Raw genomic sequence first — 21,936 nt, 5'->3', positions numbered from 1 at the left:
ATGCCTGCACCCCATTGGACTTACCTGTGTGGGTTAAATCCGGGTTATTTGACAACCTATGGCGGTGATGGTTCTGCTCAGGCAGAGCAGTGCTGATGCTCCTCATAAAGCTGTCGCTGCTGTGAAGGTTCTAGGTGACATCACAAATCCCTTTGGTTACATACACAACAAAGCTGGGTTGTTGTTGTTTACACTCTGCAAGGCCTGTGGAAGTGAGTGACATCATAGCACTGTAGTTCTGAGGGTTCAAGATGGATGCAACAATCTCCTGTTGCTTCTATGAAGGCCGTAATAGACGACATCACCAAACAGCTCCATAGTCACATACACAGCAAAGGAGAGATGTTGTTTACACCTAGTGATGTCAGTGGTATTGAGTGACATCACAGCACAGTGCTAAGGCTCCTGGGCCTGGACACAGCAGCGGCTGCAATATCTCAACGGAGAATACGTTTATATCTATGTGTGCGCATATATATATATATATATATATATATATATATATATATATTTCTCCGCCGAAATCACTTTTAAACCCATTTCCACCTTTTTTTCCCTTCTCTTCCTCTTACTTTTTTTTCACGTTTTTTTACGTTTTTCTCCTTTTCGCCTCTTTTCTGGGCGTATTATTCTTCTTTTTCTTCTTTTTTTTCGTCTAATGCATACCCCATCAGTGCAGCAATGCTTATTCAATACCGCCAGCAGATGGAGACACTGGGGGATAATTTTCTAAGGATTTATACTGATTTTTCCTGTCTGAATTTGTCGCACAGAAAGTTGCAGGCCAAATATGTGTGACATTTCTGCGACTTTAGCTTCTAGAGCATTTTTACAACATTATACATAGGTGCTGAATACATAAAAAGCGACTGTTCAGCGACAGACAAGTCGCATCGGCTGAAAGTAGGCCAGAATGTCAGTCCATGTTGGAGCAGGTTTAGATACAGTCTAAAGCATAGATCTCAAAGTCTGTGCACAGAATTTAGCAAGGGCCTCGCACCTTCTGATGCATCAGGTAGGTGCACAATAGCATAGCCTAACCCTCTGTACTTTGGTCTATATTGATGCGGGACATAGACAGCCAGCTGATGACCAATCCATTAGTGCAATGGATGGCTGGAAGCATTTGTCTTTGCCTTTGCAATACCACAGAAGCAATGCATGGTCAATGTACAGCAATGACACACCTGTGTGAACAGCCAGGAGACCCCCCCCCCCATGTTATGTTACATAGTTACATAGTTAGTACGGTCGAAAAAAGACATATGTCCATCACGTTCAACCAGGGAATTAAGGGGTAGGGGTGTGGCGCGATATTGGGGAAGGGATGAGATTTTATATTTCTTCATAAGCATTAATCTTATTTTGTCAATTAGGAACATTCAGCACCCACCCGCTATCAAGGCAGCTGCCTATCATGTCATGCCCTACCTGCACAGGTGTGCTGGCTACTCAAATGATCCAATTAAGGAGGCCATTTAGTCAGCAGCAGCAGAAGTCCTGTGCCTGGACGCTCCAACAGGGGCCAGACACAAGCAGAAGCAGAAGCAGCAGAAGCAGCAGCAGCACCACCTTTTGTTTTTTGGCTGCAGCAGCAGCAAGGCCCACAGGGCTGGCTAGCTGGCTAGCCAGCAAGCAGGTAGCAATGAAAGTAGGAATCTTTCTTTTTAACCCTGTAAGGGGGTGGTGCACTGTACCCGAAGATACTGCCATATCGGGTCAATGCATAGGGCGACGGAAGCAAGCTTCGAAATCGGCCCCCGTTCTCAAAAATCCATTTAATATATGGTCCCCAGATAGGGGACGTATCAGATATTAAACTGATAAGAACAGATACTACACTTGATCTTAGCCAAAAGGCCGAGAAGCGATAACCGTGAAAGGGGCGGGCCCAACAAGGTCCCCTTCATGGGCACTATCACTGCTTGCTGTCAGGGAGGCTGCCAGACAATTTTCCATGCACACTCTGGGCTGGGGGGCAGTCAACCACCAGTACACACAGCAGAACCTAAACCCATACCATTATTGCTAAGCAGCAAGACAGGGGCCCATTGCACTCCCACGGGGCCTTTTTAAATGCAATCCATAACCCGGATTTGCCAGGAACCCTTCTTACTCCTCCTACTTGCATGTGACACTGGGCTTAGGATCTGCATAGGAAACACACACACAAGCACACACCTACCTTTGTTGCCTGCAGATGCCTCCTTGGCTGTCCCCAAACGGTATCAAACCAACACCCACGGGAAGCTGTAAGCATAGAGGACATGCCTGCACCCCATTGGACTTACCTGTGTGGGTTAAATCCGGGTTATTTGACAACCTATGGCGGTGATGGTTCTGCTCAGGCAGAGCAGTGCTGATGCTCCTCATAAAGCTGTCGCTGCTGTGAAGGTTCTAGGTGACATCACAAATCCCTTTGGTTACATACACAACAAAGCTGGGTTGTTGTTGTTTACACTCTGCAAGGCCTGTGGAAGTGAGTGACATCATAGCACTGTAGTTCTGAGGGTTCAAGATGGATGCAACAATCTCCTGTTGCTTCTATGAAGGCCGTAATAGACGACATCACCAAACAGCTCCATAGTCACATACACAGCAAAGGAGAGATGTTGTTTACACCTAGTGATGTCAGTGGTATTGAGTGACATCACAGCACAGTGCTAAGGCTCCTGGGCCTGGACACAGCAGCGGCTGCAATATCTCAACGGAGAATACGTTTATATCTATGTGTGCGCATATATATATATATATATATATATATATATATATATATATATATATATTTCTCCGCCGAAATCACTTTTAAACCCATTTCCACCTTTTTTTCCCTTCTCTTCCTCTTACTTTTTTTTCACGTTTTTTTACGTTTTTCTCCTTTTCGCCTCTTTTCTGGGCGTATTATTCTTCTTTTTCTTCTTTTTTTTCGTCTAATGCATACCCCATCAGTGCAGCAATGCTTATTCAATACCGCCAGCAGATGGAGACACTGGGGGATAATTTTCTAAGGATTTATACTGATTTTTCCTGTCTGAATTTGTCGCACAGAAAGTTGCAGGCCAAATATGTGTGACATTTCTGCGACTTTAGCTTCTAGAGCATTTTTACAACATTATACATAGGTGCTGAATACATAAAAAGCGACTGTTCAGCGACAGACAAGTCGCATCGGCTGAAAGTAGGCCAGAATGTCAGTCCATGTTGGAGCAGGTTTAGATACAGTCTAAAGCATAGATCTCAAAGTCTGTGCACAGAATTTAGCAAGGGCCTCGCACCTTCTGATGCATCAGGTAGGTGCACAATAGCATAGCCTAACCCTCTGTACTTTGGTCTATATTGATGCGGGACATAGACAGCCAGCTGATGACCAATCCATTAGTGCAATGGATGGCTGGAAGCATTTGTCTTTGCCTTTGCAATACCACAGAAGCAATGCATGGTCAATGTACAGCAATGACACACCTGTGTGAACAGCCAGGAGACCCCCCCCCCCCATGTTATGTTACATAGTTACATAGTTAGTACGGTCGAAAAAAGACATATGTCCATCACGTTCAACCAGGGAATTAAGGGGTAGGGGTGTGGCGCGATATTGGGGAAGGGATGAGATTTTATATTTCTTCATAAGCATTAATCTTATTTTGTCAATTAGGAACATTCAGCACCCACCCGCTATCAAGGCAGCTGCCTATCATGTCATGCCCTACCTGCACAGGTGTGCTGGCTACTCAAATGATCCAATTAAGGAGGCCATTTAGTCAGCAGCAGCAGAAGTCCTGTGCCTGGACGCTCCAACAGGGGCCAGACACAAGCAGAAGCAGAAGCAGCAGAAGCAGCAGCAGCACCACCTTTTGTTTTTTGGCTGCAGCAGCAGCAAGGCCCACAGGGCTGGCTAGCTGGCTAGCCAGCAAGCAGGTAGCAATGAAAGTAGGAATCTTTCTTTTTAACCCTGTAAGGGGGTGGTGCACTGTACCCGAAGATACTGCCATATCGGGTCAATGCATAGGGCGACGGAAGCAAGCTTCGAAATCGGCCCCCGTTCTCAAAAATCCATTTAATATATGGTCCCCAGATAGGGGACGTATCAGATATTAAACTGATAAGAACAGATACTACACTTGATCTTAGCCAAAAGGCCGAGAAGCGATAACCGTGAAAGGGGCGGGCCCAACAAGGTCCCCTTCATGGGCACTATCACTGCTTGCTGTCAGGGAGGCTGCCAGACAATTTTCCATGCACACTCTGGGCTGGGGGGCAGTCAACCACCAGTACACACAGCAGAACCTAAACCCATACCATTATTGCTAAGCAGCAAGACAGGGGCCCATTGCACTCCCACGGGGCCTTTTTAAATGCAATCCATAACCCGGATTTGCCAGGAACCCTTCTTACTCCTCCTACTTGCATGTGACACTGGGCTTAGGATCTGCATAGGAAACACACACACAAGCACACACCTACCTTTGTTGCCTGCAGATGCCTCCTTGGCTGTCCCCAAACGGTATCAAACCAACACCCACGGGAAGCTGTAAGCATAGAGGACATGCCTGCACCCCATTGGACTTACCTGTGTGGGTTAAATCCGGGTTATTTGACAACCTATGGCGGTGATGGTTCTGCTCAGGCAGAGCAGTGCTGATGCTCCTCATAAAGCTGTCGCTGCTGTGAAGGTTCTAGGTGACATCACAAATCCCTTTGGTTACATACACAACAAAGCTGGGTTGTTGTTGTTTACACTCTGCAAGGCCTGTGGAAGTGAGTGACATCATAGCACTGTAGTTCTGAGGGTTCAAGATGGATGCAACAATCTCCTGTTGCTTCTATGAAGGCCGTAATAGACGACATCACCAAACAGCTCCATAGTCACATACACAGCAAAGGAGAGATGTTGTTTACACCTAGTGATGTCAGTGGTATTGAGTGACATCACAGCACAGTGCTAAGGCTCCTGGGCCTGGACACAGCAGCGGCTGCAATATCTCAACGGAGAATACGTTTATATCTATGTGTGTGTGTGCGCATATATATATATATATATATATATATATATATATATATATATATATTTCTCCGCCGAAATCACTTTTAAACCCATTTCCACCTTTTTTTCCCTTCTCTTCCTCTTACTTTTTTTTCACGTTTTTTTACGTTTTTCTCCTTTTCGCCTCTTTTCTGGGCGTATTATTCTTCTTTTTCTTCTTTTTTTTCGTCTAATGCATACCCCATCAGTGCAGCAATGCTTATTCAATACCGCCAGCAGATGGAGACACTGGGGGATAATTTTCTAAGGATTTATACTGATTTTTCCTGTCTGAATTTGTCGCACAGAAAGTTGCAGGCCAAATATGTGTGACATTTCTGCGACTTTAGCTTCTAGAGCATTTTTACAACATTATACATAGGTGCTGAATACATAAAAAGCGACTGTTCAGCGACAGACAAGTCGCATCGGCTGAAAGTAGGCCAGAATGTCAGTCCATGTTGGAGCAGGTTTAGATACAGTCTAAAGCATAGATCTCAAAGTCTGTGCACAGAATTTAGCAAGGGCCTCGCACCTTCTGATGCATCAGGTAGGTGCACAATAGCATAGCCTAACCCTCTGTACTTTGGTCTATATTGATGCGGGACATAGACAGCCAGCTGATGACCAATCCATTAGTGCAATGGATGGCTGGAAGCATTTGTCTTTGCCTTTGCAATACCACAGAAGCAATGCATGGTCAATGTACAGCAATGACACACCTGTGTGAACAGCCAGGAGACCCCCCCCCCCCCCCCCCCATGTTATGTTACATAGTTACATAGTTAGTACGGTCGAAAAAAGACATATGTCCATCACGTTCAACCAGGGAATTAAGGGGTAGGGGTGTGGCGCGATATTGGGGAAGGGATGAGATTTTATATTTCTTCATAAGCATTAATCTTATTTTGTCAATTAGGAACATTCAGCACCCACCCGCTATCAAGGCAGCTGCCTATCATGTCATGCCCTACCTGCACAGGTGTGCTGGCTACTCAAATGATCCAATTAAGGAGGCCATTTAGTCAGCAGCAGCAGAAGTCCTGTGCCTGAACGCTCCAACAGGGGCCAGACACAAGCAGAAGCAGAAGCAGCAGAAGCAGCAGCACCACCTTTTGTTTTTTGGCTGCAGCAGCAGCAAGGCCCACAGGGCTGGCTAGCTGGCTAGCCAGCAAGCAGGTAGCAATGAAAGTAGGAATCTTTCTTTTTAACCCTGTAAGGGGGTGGTGCACTGTACCCGAAGATACTGCCATATCGGGTCAATGCATAGGGCGACGGAAGCAAGCTTTGAAATCGGCCCCCGTTCTCAAAAATCCATTTAATATATGGTCCCCAGATAGGGGACGTATCAGATATTAAACTGATAAGAACAGATACTACACTTGATCTTAGCCAAAAGGCCGAGAAGCGATAACCGTGAAAGGGGCGGGCCCAACAAGGTCCCCTTCATGGGCACTATCACTGCTTGCTGTCAGGGAGGCTGCCAGACAATTTTCCATGCACACTCTGGGCTGGGGGGCAGTCAACCACCAGTACACACAGCAGAACCTAAACCCATACCATTATTGCTAAGCAGCAAGACAGGGGCCCATTGCACTCCCACGGGGCCTTTTTAAATGCAATCCATAACCCGGATTTGCCAGGAACCCTTCTTACTCCTCCTACTTGCATGTGACACTGGGCTTAGGATCTGCATAGGAAACACACACACAAGCACACACCTACCTTTGTTGCCTGCAGATGCCTCCTTGGCTGTCCCCAAACGGTATCAAACCAACACCCACGGGAAGCTGTAAGCATAGAGGACATGCCTGCACCCCATTGGACTTACCTGTGTGGGTTAAATCCGGGTTATTTGACAACCTATGGCGGTGATGGTTCTGCTCAGGCAGAGCAGTGCTGATGCTCCTCATAAAGCTGTCGCTGCTGTGAAGGTTCTAGGTGACATCACAAATCCCTTTGGTTACATACACAACAAAGCTGGGTTGTTGTTGTTTACACTCTGCAAGGCCTGTGGAAGTGAGTGACATCATAGCACTGTAGTTCTGAGGGTTCAAGATGGATGCAACAATCTCCTGTTGCTTCTATGAAGGCCGTAATAGACGACATCACCAAACAGCTCCATAGTCACATACACAGCAAAGGAGAGATGTTGTTTACACCTAGTGATGTCAGTGGTATTGAGTGACATCACAGCACAGTGCTAAGGCTCCTGGGCCTGGACACAGCAGCGGCTGCAATATCTCAACGGAGAATACGTTTATATCTATGTGTGTGTGTGCGCATATATATATATATATATATATATATATATATATATATATATATATTTCTCCGCCGAAATCACTTTTAAACCCATTTCCACCTTTTTTTCCCTTCTCTTCCTCTTACTTTTTTTTCACGTTTTTTTACGTTTTTCTCCTTTTCGCCTCTTTTCTGGGCGTATTATTCTTCTTTTTCTTCTTTTTTTTCGTCTAATGCATACCCCATCAGTGCAGCAATGCTTATTCAATACCGCCAGCAGATGGAGACACTGGGGGATAATTTTCTAAGGATTTATACTGATTTTTCCTGTCTGAATTTGTCGCACAGAAAGTTGCAGGCCAAATATGTGTGACATTTCTGCGACTTTAGCTTCTAGAGCATTTTTACAACATTATACATAGGTGCTGAATACATAAAAAGCGACTGTTCAGCGACAGACAAGTCGCATCGGCTGAAAGTAGGCCAGAATGTCAGTCCATGTTGGAGCAGGTTTAGATACAGTCTAAAGCATAGATCTCAAAGTCTGTGCACAGAATTTAGCAAGGGCCTCGCACCTTCTGATGCATCAGGTAGGTGCACAATAGCATAGCCTAACCCTCTGTACTTTGGTCTATATTGATGCGGGACATAGACAGCCAGCTGATGACCAATCCATTAGTGCAATGGATGGCTGGAAGCATTTGTCTTTGCCTTTGCAATACCACAGAAGCAATGCATGGTCAATGTACAGCAATGACACACCTGTGTGAACAGCCAGGAGACCCCCCCCCCCCCCCCCATGTTATGTTACATAGTTACATAGTTAGTACGGTCGAAAAAAGACATATGTCCATCACGTTCAACCAGGGAATTAAGGGGTAGGGGTGTGGCGCGATATTGGGGAAGGGATGAGATTTTATATTTCTTCATAAGCATTAATCTTATTTTGTCAATTAGGAACATTCAGCACCCACCCGCTATCAAGGCAGCTGCCTATCATGTCATGCCCTACCTGCACAGGTGTGCTGGCTACTCAAATGATCCAATTAAGGAGGCCATTTAGTCAGCAGCAGCAGAAGTCCTGTGCCTGGACGCTCCAACAGGGGCCAGACACAAGCAGAAGCAGAAGCAGCAGAAGCAGCAGCAGCACCACCTTTTGTTTTTTGGCTGCAGCAGCAGCAAGGCCCACAGGGCTGGCTAGCTGGCTAGCCAGCAAGCAGGTAGCAATGAAAGTAGGAATCTTTCTTTTTAACCCTGTAAGGGGGTGGTGCACTGTACCCGAAGATACTGCCATATCGGGTCAATGCATAGGGCGACGGAAGCAAGCTTCGAAATCGGCCCCCGTTCTCAAAAATCCATTTAATATATGGTCCCCAGATAGGGGACGTATCAGATATTAAACTGATAAGAACAGATACTACACTTGATCTTAGCCAAAAGGCCGAGAAGCGATAACCGTGAAAGGGGCGGGCCCAACAAGGTCCCCTTCATGGGCACTATCACTGCTTGCTGTCAGGGAGGCTGCCAGACAATTTTCCATGCACACTCTGGGCTGGGGGGCAGTCAACCACCAGTACACACAGCAGAACCTAAACCCATACCATTATTGCTAAGCAGCAAGACAGGGGCCCATTGCACTCCCACGGGGCCTTTTTAAATGCAATCCATAACCCGGATTTGCCAGGAACCCTTCTTACTCCTCCTACTTGCATGTGACACTGGGCTTAGGATCTGCATAGGAAACACACACACAAGCACACACCTACCTTTGTTGCCTGCAGATGCCTCCTTGGCTGTCCCCAAACGGTATCAAACCAACACCCACGGGAAGCTGTAAGCATAGAGGACATGCCTGCACCCCATTGGACTTACCTGTGTGGGTTAAATCCGGGTTATTTGACAACCTATGGCGGTGATGGTTCTGCTCAGGCAGAGCAGTGCTGATGCTCCTCATAAAGCTGTCGCTGCTGTGAAGGTTCTAGGTGACATCACAAATCCCTTTGGTTACATACACAACAAAGCTGGGTTGTTGTTGTTTACACTCTGCAAGGCCTGTGGAAGTGAGTGACATCATAGCACTGTAGTTCTGAGGGTTCAAGATGGATGCAACAATCTCCTGTTGCTTCTATGAAGGCCGTAATAGACGACATCACCAAACAGCTCCATAGTCACATACACAGCAAAGGAGAGATGTTGTTTACACCTAGTGATGTCAGTGGTATTGAGTGACATCACAGCACAGTGCTAAGGCTCCTGGGCCTGGACACAGCAGCGGCTGCAATATCTCAACGGAGAATACGTTTATATCTATGTGTGTGTGTGCGCATATATATATATATATATATATATATATATATATATATATATATATATATATATATATATATATATATTTCTCCGCCGAAATCACTTTTAAACCCATTTCCACCTTTTTTTCCCTTCTCTTCCTCTTACTTTTTTTTCACGTTTTTTTACGTTTTTCTCCTTTTCGCCTCTTTTCTGGGCGTATTATTCTTCTTTTTCTTCTTTTTTTTCGTCTAATGCATACCCCATCAGTGCAGCAATGCTTATTCAATACCGCCAGCAGATGGAGACACTGGGGGATAATTTTCTAAGGATTTATACTGATTTTTCCTGTCTGAATTTGTCGCACAGAAAGTTGCAGGCCAAATATGTGTGACATTTCTGCGACTTTAGCTTCTAGAGCATTTTTACAACATTATACATAGGTGCTGAATACATAAAAAGCGACTGTTCAGCGACAGACAAGTCGCATCGGCTGAAAGTAGGCCAGAATGTCAGTCCATGTTGGAGCAGGTTTAGATACAGTCTAAAGCATAGATCTCAAAGTCTGTGCACAGAATTTAGCAAGGGCCTCGCACCTTCTGATGCATCAGGTAGGTGCACAATAGCATAGCCTAACCCTCTGTACTTTGGTCTATATTGATGCGGGACATAGACAGCCAGCTGATGACCAATCCATTAGTGCAATGGATGGCTGGAAGCATTTGTCTTTGCCTTTGCAATACCACAGAAGCAATGCATGGTCAATGTACAGCAATGACACACCTGTGTGAACAGCCAGGAGACCCCCCCCCCCCCCCCATGTTATGTTACATAGTTACATAGTTAGTACGGTCGAAAAAAGACATATGTCCATCACGTTCAACCAGGGAATTAAGGGGTAGGGGTGTGGCGCGATATTGGGGAAGGGATGAGATTTTATATTTCTTCATAAGCATTAATCTTATTTTGTCAATTAGGAACATTCAGCACCCACCCGCTATCAAGGCAGCTGCCTATCATGTCATGCCCTACCTGCACAGGTGTGCTGGCTACTCAAATGATCCAATTAAGGAGGCCATTTAGTCAGCAGCAGCAGAAGTCCTGTGCCTGGACGCTCCAACAGGGGCCAGACACAAGCAGAAGCAGAAGCAGCAGAAGCAGCAGCAGCAGCACCACCTTTTGTTTTTTGGCTGCAGCAGCAGCAAGGCCCACAGGGCTGGCTAGCTGGCTAGCCAGCAAGCAGGTAGCAATGAAAGTAGGAATCTTTCTTTTTAACCCTGTAAGGGGGTGGTGCACTGTACCCGAAGATACTGCCATATAGGGTCAATGCATAGGGCGACGGAAGCAAGCTTCGAAATCGGCCCCCGTTCTCAAAAATCCATTTAATATATGGTCCCCAGATAGGGGACGTATCAGATATTAAACTGATAAGAACAGATACTACACTTGATCTTAGCCAAAAGGCCGAGAAGCGATAACCGTGAAAGGGGCGGGCCCAACAAGGTCCCCTTCATGGGCACTATCACTGCTTGCTGTCAGGGAGGCTGCCAGACAATTTTCCATGCACACTCTGGGCTGGGGGGCAGTCAACCACCAGTACACACAGCAGAACCTAAACCCATACCATTATTGCTAAGCAGCAAGACAGGGGCCCATTGCACTCCCACGGGGCCTTTTTAAATGCAATCCATAACCCGGATTTGCCAGGAACCCTTCTTACTCCTCCTACTTGCATGTGACACTGGGCTTAGGATCTGCATAGGAAACACACACACAAGCACACACCTACCTTTGTTGCCTGCAGATGCCTCCTTGGCTGTCCCCAAACGGTATCAAACCAACACCCACGGGAAGCTGTAAGCATAGAGGACATGCCTGCACCCCATTGGACTTACCTGTGTGGGTTAAATCCGGGTTATTTGACAACCTATGGCGGTGATGGTTCTGCTCAGGCAGAGCAGTTCTGATGCTCCTCATAAAGCTGTCGCTGCTGTGAAGGTTCTAGGTGACATCACAAATCCCTTTGGTTACATACACAACAAAGCTGGGTTGTTGTTGTTTACACTCTGCAAGGCCTGTGGAAGTGAGTGACATCATAGCACTGTAGTTCTGAGGGTTCAAGATGGATGCAACAATCTCCTGTTGCTTCTATGAAGGCCGTAATAGACGACATCACCAAACAGCTCCATAGTCACATACACAGCAAAGGAGAGATGTTGTTTACACCTAGTGATGTCAGTGGTATTGAGTGACATCACAGCACAGTGCTAAGGCTCCTGGGCCTGGACACAGCAGCGGCTGCAATATCTCAACGGAGAATACGTTTATATCTATGTGTGTGTGTGCGCATATATATATATATATATATATATATATATATATATATATATACATATATATATATATATATATATATTTCTCCGCCGAAATCACTTTTAAACCCATTTCCACCTTTTTTTCCCTTCTCTTCCTCTTACTTTTTTTTCACGTTTTTTTACGTTTTTCTCCTTTTCGCCTCTTTTCTGGGCGTATTATTCTTCTTTTTCTTCTTTTTTTTCGTCTAATGCATACCCCATCAGTGCAGCAATGCTTATTCAATACCGCCAGCAGATGGAGACACTGGGGGATAATTTTCTAAGGATTTATACTGATTTTTCCTGTCTGAATTTGTCGCACAGAAAGTTGCAGGCCAAATATGTGTGACATTTCTGCGACTTTAGCTTCTAGAGCATTTTTACAACATTATACATAGGTGCTGAATACATAAAAAGCGACTGTTCAGCGACAGACAAGTCGCATCGGCTGAAAGTAGGCCAGAATGTCAGTCCATGTTGGAGCAGGTTTAGATACAGTCTAAAGCATAGATCTCAAAGTCTGTGCACAGAATTTAGCAAGGGCCTCGCACCTTCTGATGCATCAGGTAGGTGCACAATAGCATAGCCTAACCCTCTGTACTTTGGTCTATATTGATGCGGGACATAGACAGCCAGCTGATGACCAATCCATTAGTGCAATGGATGGCTGGAAGCATTTGTCTTTGCCTTTGCAATACCACAGAAGCAATGCATGGTCAATGTACAGCAATGACACACCTGTGTGAACAGCCAGGAGACCCCCCCCCCCCCCCCCCCCCCATGTTATGTTACATAGTTACATAGTTAGTACGGTCGAAAAAAGACATATGTCCATCACGTTCAACCAGGGAATTAAGGGGTAGGGGTGTGGCGCGATATTGGGGAAGGGATGAGATTTTATATTTCTTCATAAGCATTAATCTTATTTTGTCAATTAGGAACATTCAGCACCCACCCGCTATCAAGGCAGCTGCCTATCATGTCATGCCCTACCTGCACAGGTGTGCTGGCTACTCAAATGATCCAATAAGGAGGCCATTTAGTCAGCAGTAGCAGAAGTCCAGTGCCTGGACGCTCCAACAGGGGCCAGACACAAGCAGAAGCAGAAGCAGCAGAAGCAGCAGCAGCACCACCTTTTGTTTTTTGGCTGCAGCAGCAGCAAGGCCCACAGGGCTGGCTAGCTGGCTAGCCAGCAAGCAGGTAGCAATGAAAGTAGGAATCTTTCTTTTTAACCCTGTAAGGGGGTGGTGCACTGTACCCGAAGATACTGCCATATCGGGTCAATGCATAGGGCGACGGAAGCAAGCTTCGAAATCGGCCCCCGTTCTCAAAAATCCATTTAATATATGGTCCCCAGATAGGGGACGTATCAGATATTAAACTGATAAGAACAGATTTTTTTTTTTTTTTTTTTTTTTTTTTTTTATAAACCTTCAGGTTTAGACTAAACACCACTTAGATAACGCGTCATTTTTGACTCATGGTGAAGTCTAACTCATCATTAGGTCATTCTTTATTTGTTCAAAGCAAATTCAAAACAAATTCAAATACCATCACCATTACACCCTTACAACATGTCTCCACTTCAAAAATTTCCATATCCCCTCTGCATCTATTTCACCTAATTTCTTTTTATCACGTAAATAAACGGTGTACAACCTATCCAGAATCATTCTTAAACTTCCTTCCACAGTCACATCTTTTCTCTTAAACACATATAAATTTCTAACATCCCACAAGACTTCCTTCACAATCGCCAATAACACAAACAACACCCTTTCATTCTTTCTTCCAATCATACTAAGACCAAACATCACAACCTCATATGACAACCTATTAATCCCAGTCAACTCCTTACACAACGGACCTATCCCTCTCCATACATTCTGAGCCATGTCACAATTCCAAATCACATGCATCACACTTTCAACCCCACTACAATCTTCCCTCGGACATATTTCACTCCTTCCAATTCCTCTATTCCTTTGGAACTCTCTTACTGGTAGGGCTCCATGCAAACACTGCCATCCTATCTCTCTCTGTCTATTTGATATTCCATCTGTCATTAAACTCTTCCACACCTTAGACACATCCTGGCCTCTTACCATATTAATCGGACACTCCACCTCACTTGCGGCGACATACCCAAACACATTCTTCTTACTTTCAAACAACTCCTTTCTCACACCAATCAACCTATAACTCTCCAAAAACTTTTCCACATACAAATACCAACTCGGGCACACAAACGCATAAGGCACTCTCAAATCTCTCTCCAGCCAACCTAATTTGCATAACACACGCCCACCTAAATATCTCAACATACATGCAAAATTCTTTTCTCCTCTCATCATCCTTCTAACCGCAAACACCACATTCACCCCCAAATACACATCTAGATTTGGAAATCCCATTCCACCCTTACTACCATCCTTCATCACAACTTCTCTCCTCACTCTTTCCACTTTTGTACCCCAAAAAAACACAAACAAAATTCTTTTTAACTTCCTTAAAACCATATAACTTGGCGGAAACACTATTGCCACATACAATAAAATAGGCAATATTACACTTTTCACAACCAGCACTTTCCCAACCATAGACAAATCTCTCAACCTCCAAAGACTCAATTTTTTGGACACTCTCTTCTCCACATCACCCCAACTTTCTCTCCCATCCAATCTTTCATCCATTTTAACACCTAAAACCTGAATACCACCTTCAATATTCTTCATACCCACATCCTCACTTCCTTGCATACTACCAAAACATTTATACTCACTTTTGTCCCAATTCACCTTAAACCCAGACGCTCCACAAAACAATCCAACTAGTAACTTTGCCCTTCTCATAACAGCCACAGACTCTCCCAAAATACACACATCATCCATGTAGGCCAAAACTTTGACTTCTCTCCCACCACTCCCTGGAATTTTTAACCCTCTAACACACTTATCCCGCCGCAACATCTCTAATAATGGCTCCATAGCACATATAAAAGCCATAGGGGACAACGGACAACCCTGCCTTACACCAGAACATACTTTCACCTTCTCAGACATCCAACCATTTATCAAAACCTTACTATATACTCCATCATACAGCATCCTTACAACATTTACAAAATCACCCGGGAATCCCATTCTCACTAATACTCTAAACAAAAACCTATGTGACAGACGATCAAACGCCTTTTCAAAATCTATCGACATCACTCTAACCTCCTGTTTCCTACTCATACTATCCCATAACAAATCTCTCAACAAACACAAATTTTCATTTATTCTTCTCCCAGGCACTCCACACACTTGTTCTTCTCCAATCACCTGCTCAACCACATCTCTCATCCTATTTGTAATTATTTTAGCAAACACCTTATAATCTACATTCAACAAAGTTATCGGCCTCCAATTCCTCACATCATTCACATCACCTTTCTTATAAATCAACACAACCACTCCACTCTTCATACTTTCCACCATTCTCTCCTTCCTCCACATATACCTATACACTTCCACCAAATCATCCTTCACAACATCCCAAATCCAAGCATAAAATTCAACAGGCAACCCATCCTCTCCAGGCGTTTTATTTCTTGACATACTATCCACAGTCCTCTTCACTTCCTCCTCTCCAATCTCTCTCATCAGAGTCCCATATTCACTACCATCCACCCTCTTATCAAGCACTCTCAACACTTCATCCTGCAAGTCCTCTTCACAATCTTTTATCGCATACAACTCTTCATAAAATTTTTTAACCACTCCCAACACAGCTTTACCTTTAACCAGACAGCCATCATCATCATCATACACTCTTACCATATCCTCTCTCTTCCCAATAACTTTTTTAAAGAAATATCTCGAACATTTCTCATCTTTCTCTAACTTATCAAGTTTTGCTTGATACATCAACTCTTTACCTTTCTCATTCAACCAATTTTTTAGATCACTCTTCACAACCTCAATCTGCTCACCCACACTCCAGCCATACTTCTTTAACTTATTGAGAAACACCAATCTTTTATTCAGCCATTCATACTTCTTCTTCCTCCCAGCATTCCGCTTATATCCCTCTCTTTTAAAGAAAACTTTTGTTTGACCCTTAACCCATTCCCACCAACACAATATATCAGGAAAATCATTCTTTTTCTTACACCAACCCCTATACTTATTAACATATCTATCATACACTCCTTCCACTTCCAACAATTTAACATTTAATTTCCATACACCCCTCCCACTCACACAATCTGCATCCAATACTAACTCACAACACACATACTCATGATCTGAATATCCTACTTTTTCTTGCATATAATTCTTACATAACACACCCTTAGACACAAAACACATATCAAGTCTGGAACTATGACTTCCACTATCAGAATAATATGTATCTAACAAAGGACACACTCCACACGCTTCAGCCACATCCTTTAACTTAAAGTCACACACCATACTTTTAAGAATATTCCCAGATACATCCACATTCCCCTCAATTTCACAGTTGAAATCCCCCACCCACACCAAAGGTATTTTACCTGGCAGAAACCTCTTAATTACCTCCAACAACCCCACCCGCTCCTCCCTCCTTACCGGCGCATACACATTTATCAACCTAAATTTAACCCCCTGCACCTTAACCTCCACCATGATACACCTCCCCTCCTCTATTACCACATAACTACAAACTTCAAACTTAAAGCTCTTAAAAAGCACCCCTACCCCATCATTCCTGTTATGCCCAGACACCGACCAAACAGCAGGACCATAAGCCCATTCTCCCTTCCCCGGAATATCATTTAGCCCACATTCCTGCAAACAAATAATGTCCGCTTTTTTCCCTGCCAAGTCCTCCAAAATTACTGTCCTTCTGACTTTACTTCTAAAGACTCTAACGTTTATAGAACCGACTAAAAAAGACATACCACCATCTTAACAACCCTAAGGAAGAATTTGACAGAAAAGAAGAAAGTTATTTAGGTAGCTTTCCTCAGCGGTGTGGGAGAAGCTTCTCCCGCAGAGCACGCATCCATGTCGCTCTCAGATAGCGGTTGATACCGATTGTCCGTAGCCACCAGCGTCGACTCCATCTGTCCACCAGAAAGCTTCCTGGCCGTCTTCTTGGGGGGACGAAAAAGATCAAAGTCATCCTCTCTCTCTCTATGTCTCTCCTCACGGTCTTCACCCTCAGAAGAAGACCACTCTTCAATTTGCGGCGACTCCTCAGCCGGGGGACTGGGAGCATCCTCAATCTCCCCTTCTTCCACTTGCACCGCCATTTGCTCCTCCTCCACCACCACTTGCTCTTCAACCACCTTCACTTGCTCCTCTACCACCACACGACTCTGTACCTCTCCAATAATCACGCTCTCTCTTGCAGGAACCACTGCAGCCGCAGCTGCAGCTGCCCTCCTCCTCTCCACCATTTCCTCTTCCATTCTCCTCTCCTCCTCCCTCCTCTTCAACACTGGACAGTTCTTGTACACATGGCCAGCTTCCCCACATAGGTCACAGGTCCTCGGGTGTGGACATGCACCCGCCTCATGCCCCGGTTGCTTACAGTTCCTGCATTTCTTACTGCCAGGGCAGGCCTCCTTCACATGTCCAAACAATAGACAATTTCTACAGAAAGATGGCTGTCCGTAGTAATAGAGATAACCTCTGAAACCAGCAATGGTAAAGTTCGCCGGAGGGTGCTTAACGCCTCCAATGCAATCTCCATCAAGCCGCAACTTCACAAAGAACTTATACGTGCCATTAAATACACCAATGCTGCTTGTCTGCTTAGTACCACCAGCAATAGACTCACAATAGATGCTCAAGAAGTTCTTAATCATAGAGACATCAACAAACGGATTGTACATGTGGATAAACAAAGTCTTTGTCCCCATTTCAAAAAGGGGATAAAAGGACACATCCCGCAAAACCTCACTTCCACTGTTCCGTTTTAAGCACTCATAAAAGTTCTGGCAGTCAGCATCATATAAGAAGGACACGTCATAAATACCTTGGCGCTTGTTCTCCTGGACACAAAAGAGGTCGCTCAAGGAAAATCCTGCCAGTCGCTCCACAATGGTATGGCCGATGTATTCAATGCTGTTTCTTAGACGATCCGTGGTTAGCACCTTGATGCGTACGGTCTTCTCCACTGCAGACATGTTGGATCCAGCCATCTTTCCAAATCTGTCGGTAACGAGTACCACAGTCTTGATCACCTACGCAGCTAGTCGCGGCGCAGTTCACTCGCACCCTCAGCGCCGACCGAGGCAATAAACCCCGATCTTAGCCAAAAGGCCGAGAAGCGATAACCGTGAAAGGGGCGGGCCCAACAAGGTCCCCTTCATGGGCACTATCACTGCTTGCTGTCAGGGAGGCTGCCAGACAATTTTCCATGCACACTCTGGGCTGGGGGGCAGTCAACCACCAGTACACACAGCAGAACCTAAACCCATACCATTATTGCTAAGCAGCAAGACAGGGGCCCATTGCACTCCCACGGGGCCTTTTTAGATGCAATCCATAACCCGGATTTGCCAGGAACCCTTCTTACTCCTCCTACTTGCATGTGACACTGGGCTTAGGATCTGCATAGGAAACACACACACAAGCACACACCTACCTTTGTTGCCTGCAGATGCCTCCTTGGCTGTCCCCAAACGGTATCAAACCAACACCCACGGGAAGCTGTGAGCATAGAGGACATGCCTGCACCCCATTGGACTTACCTGTGTGGGTTAAATCCGGGTTATTTGACAACCTATGGCGGTGATGGTTCTGCTCAGGCAGAGCAGTGCTGATGCTCCTCATAAAGCTGTCGCTGCTGTGAAGGTTCTAGGTGACATCACAAATCCCTTTGGTTACATACACAACAAAGCTGGGTTGTTGTTGTTTACACTCTGCAAGGCCTGTGGAAGTGAGTGACATCATAGCACTGTAGTTCTGAGGGTTCAAGATGGATGCAACAATCTCCTGTTGCTTCTATGAAGGCCGTAATAGACGACATCACCAAACAGCTCCATAGTCACATACACAGCAAAGGAGAGATGTTGTTTACACCTAGTGATGTCAGTGGTATTGAGTGACATCACAGCACAGTGCTAAGGCTCCTGGGCCTGGACACAGCAGCGGCTGCAATATCTCAACGGAGAATACGTTTATATCTATGTGTGTGTGTGCGTATATATATATATATATATATATATATATATATATATATTTCTCCGCCGAAATCACTTTTAAACCCATTTCCACCTTTTTTTCCCTTCTCTTCCTCTTACTTTTTTTTCACGTTTTTTTACGTTTTTCTCCTTTTCGCCTCTTTTCTGGGCGTATTATTCTTCTTTTTCTTCTTTTTTTTCGTCTAATGCATACCCCATCAGTGCAGCAATGCTTATTCAATACCGCCAGCAGATGGAGACACTGGGGGATAATTTTCTAAGGATTTATACTGATTTTTCCTGTCTGAATTTGTCGCACAGAAAGTTGCAGGCCAAATATGTGTGACATTTCTGCGACTTTAGCTTCTAGAGCATTTTTACAACATTATACATAGGTGCTGAATACATAAAAAGCGACTGTTCAGCGACAGACAAGTCGCATCGGCTGAAAGTAGGCCAGAATGTCAGTCCATGTTGGAGCAGGTTTAGATACAGTCTAAAGCATAGATCTCAAAGTCTGTGCACAGAATTTAGCAAGGGCCTCGCACCTTCTGATGCATCAGGTAGGTGCACAATAGCATAGCCTAACCCTCTGTACTTTGGTCTATATTGATGCGGGACATAGACAGCCAGCTGATGACCAATCCATTAGTGCAATGGATGGCTGGAAGCATTTGTCTTTGCCTTTGCAATACCACAGAAGCAATGCATGGTCAATGTACAGCAATGACACATCTGTGTGAACAGCCAGGAGACCCCCCCCCCCCCCCCCCATGTTATGTTACATAGTTACATAGTTAGTACGGTCGAAAAAAGACATATGTCCATCACGTTCAACCAGGGAATTAAGGGGTAGGGGTGTGGCGCGATATTGGGGAAGGGATGAGATTTTATATTTCTTCATAAGCATTAATCTTATTTTGTCAATTAGGAACATTCAGCACCCACCCGCTATCAAGGCAGCTGCCTATCATGTCATGCCCTACCTGCACAGGTGTGCTGGCTACTCAAATGATCCAATTAAGGAGGCCATTTAGTCAGCAGCAGCAGAAGTCCTGTGCCTGGACGCTCCAACAGGGGCCAGACACAAGCAGAAGCAGAAGCAGCAGAAGCAGCAGCAGCACCACCTTTTGTTTTTTGGCTGCAGCAGCAGCAAGGCCCACAGGGCTGGCTAGCTGGCTAGCCAGCAAGCAGGTAGCAATGAAAGTAGGAATCTTTCTTTTTAACCCTGTAAGGGGGTGGTGCACTGTACCCGAAGATACTGCCATATCGGGTCAATGCATAGGGCGACGGAAGCAAGCTTCGAAATCGGCCCCCGTTCTCAAAAATCCATTTAATATATGGTCCCCAGATAGGGGACGTATCAGATATTAAACTGATAAGAACAGATACTACACTTGATCTTAGCCAAAAGGCCGAGAAGCGATAACCGTGAAAGGGGCGGGCCCAACAAGGTCCCCTTCATGGGCACTATCACTGCTTGCTGTCAGGGAGGCTGCCAGACAATTTTCCATGCACACTCTGGGCTGGGGGGCAGTCAACCACCAGTACACACAGCAGAACCCTAAACCCATACCATTATTGCTAAGCAGCAAGACAGGGGCCCATTGCACTCCCACGGGGCCTTTTTAAATGCAATCCATAACCCGGATTTGCCAGGAACCCTTCTTACTCCTCCTACTTGCATGTGACACTGGGCTTAGGATCTGCATAGGAAACACACACACAAGCACACACCTACCTTTGTTGCCTGCAGATGCCTCCTTGGCTGTCCCCAAACGGTATCAAACCAACACCCACGGGAAGCTGTAAGCATAGAGGACATGCCTGCACCCCATTGGACTTACCTGTGTGGGTTAAATCCGGGTTATTTGACAACCTATGGCGGTGATGGTTCTGCTCAGGCAGAGCAGTGCTGATGCTCCTCATAAAGCTGTCGCTGCTGTGAAGGTTCTAGGTGACATCACAAATCCCTTTGGTTACATACACAACAAAGCTGGGTTGTTGTTGTTTACACTCTGCAAGGCCTGTGGAAGTGAGTGACATCATAGCACTGTAGTTCTGAGGGTTCAAGATGGATGCAACAATCTCCTGTTGCTTCTATGAAGGCCGTAATAGACGACATCACCAAACAGCTCCATAGTCACATACACAGCAAAGGAGAGATGTTGTTTACACCTAGTGATGCAGTGGTATTGAGTGACATCACAGCACAGTGCTAAGGCTCCTGGGCCTGGACACAGCAGCGGCTGCAATATCTCAACGGAGAATACGTTTATATCTATGTGTGTGTGTGCGCATATATATATATATATATATATATATATATATATATATATATATATATTTCTCCGCCGAAATCACTTTTAAACCCATTTCCACCTTTTTTTCCCTTCTCTTCCTCTTACTTTTTTTTCACGTTTTTTTACGTTTTTCTCCTTTTCGCCTCTTTTCTGGGCGTATTATTCTTCTTTTTCTTCTTTTTTTTCGTCTAATGCATACCCCATCAGTGCAGCAATGCTTATTCAATACCGCCAGCAGATGGAGACACTGGGGGATAATTTTCTAAGGATTTATACTGATTTTTCCTGTCTGAATTTGTCGCACAGAAAGTTGCAGGCCAAATATGTGTGACATTTCTGCGACTTTAGCTTCTAGAGCATTTTTACAACATTATACATAGGTGCTGAATACATAAAAAGCGACTGTTCAGCGACAGACAAGTCGCATCGGCTGAAAGTAGGCCAGAATGTCAGTCCATGTTGGAGCAGGTTTAGATACAGTCTAAAGCATAGATCTCAAAGTCTGTGCACAGAATTTAGCAAGGGCCTCGCACCTTCTGATGCATCAGGTAGGTGCACAATAGCATA

At 45.0% G+C, this 21,936-nt stretch overlaps 7 non-coding genes across 7 annotated transcripts; all 7 read right to left on the bottom strand.

Moving 5' to 3' along the window:
- Positions 1 to 1,681: 1,681 nt before the first annotated feature.
- On the bottom strand, positions 1,682 to 1,872 carry LOC130347072 (U2 spliceosomal RNA). Its single transcript, XR_008885079.1, has one exon. It is a non-coding gene; the product is annotated as a U2 spliceosomal RNA (small nuclear RNA).
- Positions 1,873 to 3,957: 2,085 nt separating this feature from the next.
- Positions 3,958 to 4,148, bottom strand: LOC130347071 (U2 spliceosomal RNA). Its single transcript, XR_008885078.1, has one exon. It is a non-coding gene; the product is annotated as a U2 spliceosomal RNA (small nuclear RNA).
- Positions 4,149 to 6,241: 2,093 nt separating this feature from the next.
- LOC130347120 (U2 spliceosomal RNA) lies at positions 6,242 to 6,432 on the bottom strand. Its single transcript, XR_008885121.1, has one exon. It is a non-coding gene; the product is annotated as a U2 spliceosomal RNA (small nuclear RNA).
- A 2,094-nt stretch (positions 6,433 to 8,526) lies between these two features.
- Positions 8,527 to 8,717, bottom strand: LOC130347070 (U2 spliceosomal RNA). Its single transcript, XR_008885077.1, has one exon. It is a non-coding gene; the product is annotated as a U2 spliceosomal RNA (small nuclear RNA).
- A 2,118-nt stretch (positions 8,718 to 10,835) lies between these two features.
- Positions 10,836 to 11,026, bottom strand: LOC130347054 (U2 spliceosomal RNA). The gene has a single exon (XR_008885066.1). It is a non-coding gene; the product is annotated as a U2 spliceosomal RNA (small nuclear RNA).
- A 2,120-nt stretch (positions 11,027 to 13,146) lies between these two features.
- Positions 13,147 to 13,338, bottom strand: LOC130347064 (U2 spliceosomal RNA). The gene has a single exon (XR_008885074.1). It is a non-coding gene; the product is annotated as a U2 spliceosomal RNA (small nuclear RNA).
- Positions 13,339 to 20,302: 6,964 nt separating this feature from the next.
- On the bottom strand, positions 20,303 to 20,493 carry LOC130347069 (U2 spliceosomal RNA). Its single transcript, XR_008885076.1, has one exon. It is a non-coding gene; the product is annotated as a U2 spliceosomal RNA (small nuclear RNA).
- Between the last annotated feature and the right edge of the window lie 1,443 nt (positions 20,494 to 21,936).

This window comes from Hyla sarda, unplaced genomic scaffold (assembly GCF_029499605.1).
Source record: "Hyla sarda isolate aHylSar1 unplaced genomic scaffold, aHylSar1.hap1 scaffold_809, whole genome shotgun sequence".
NCBI lineage: Eukaryota > Metazoa > Chordata > Amphibia > Anura > Hylidae > Hyla > Hyla sarda.
This window is presented reverse-complemented; position numbering and strand designations above follow the sequence as displayed.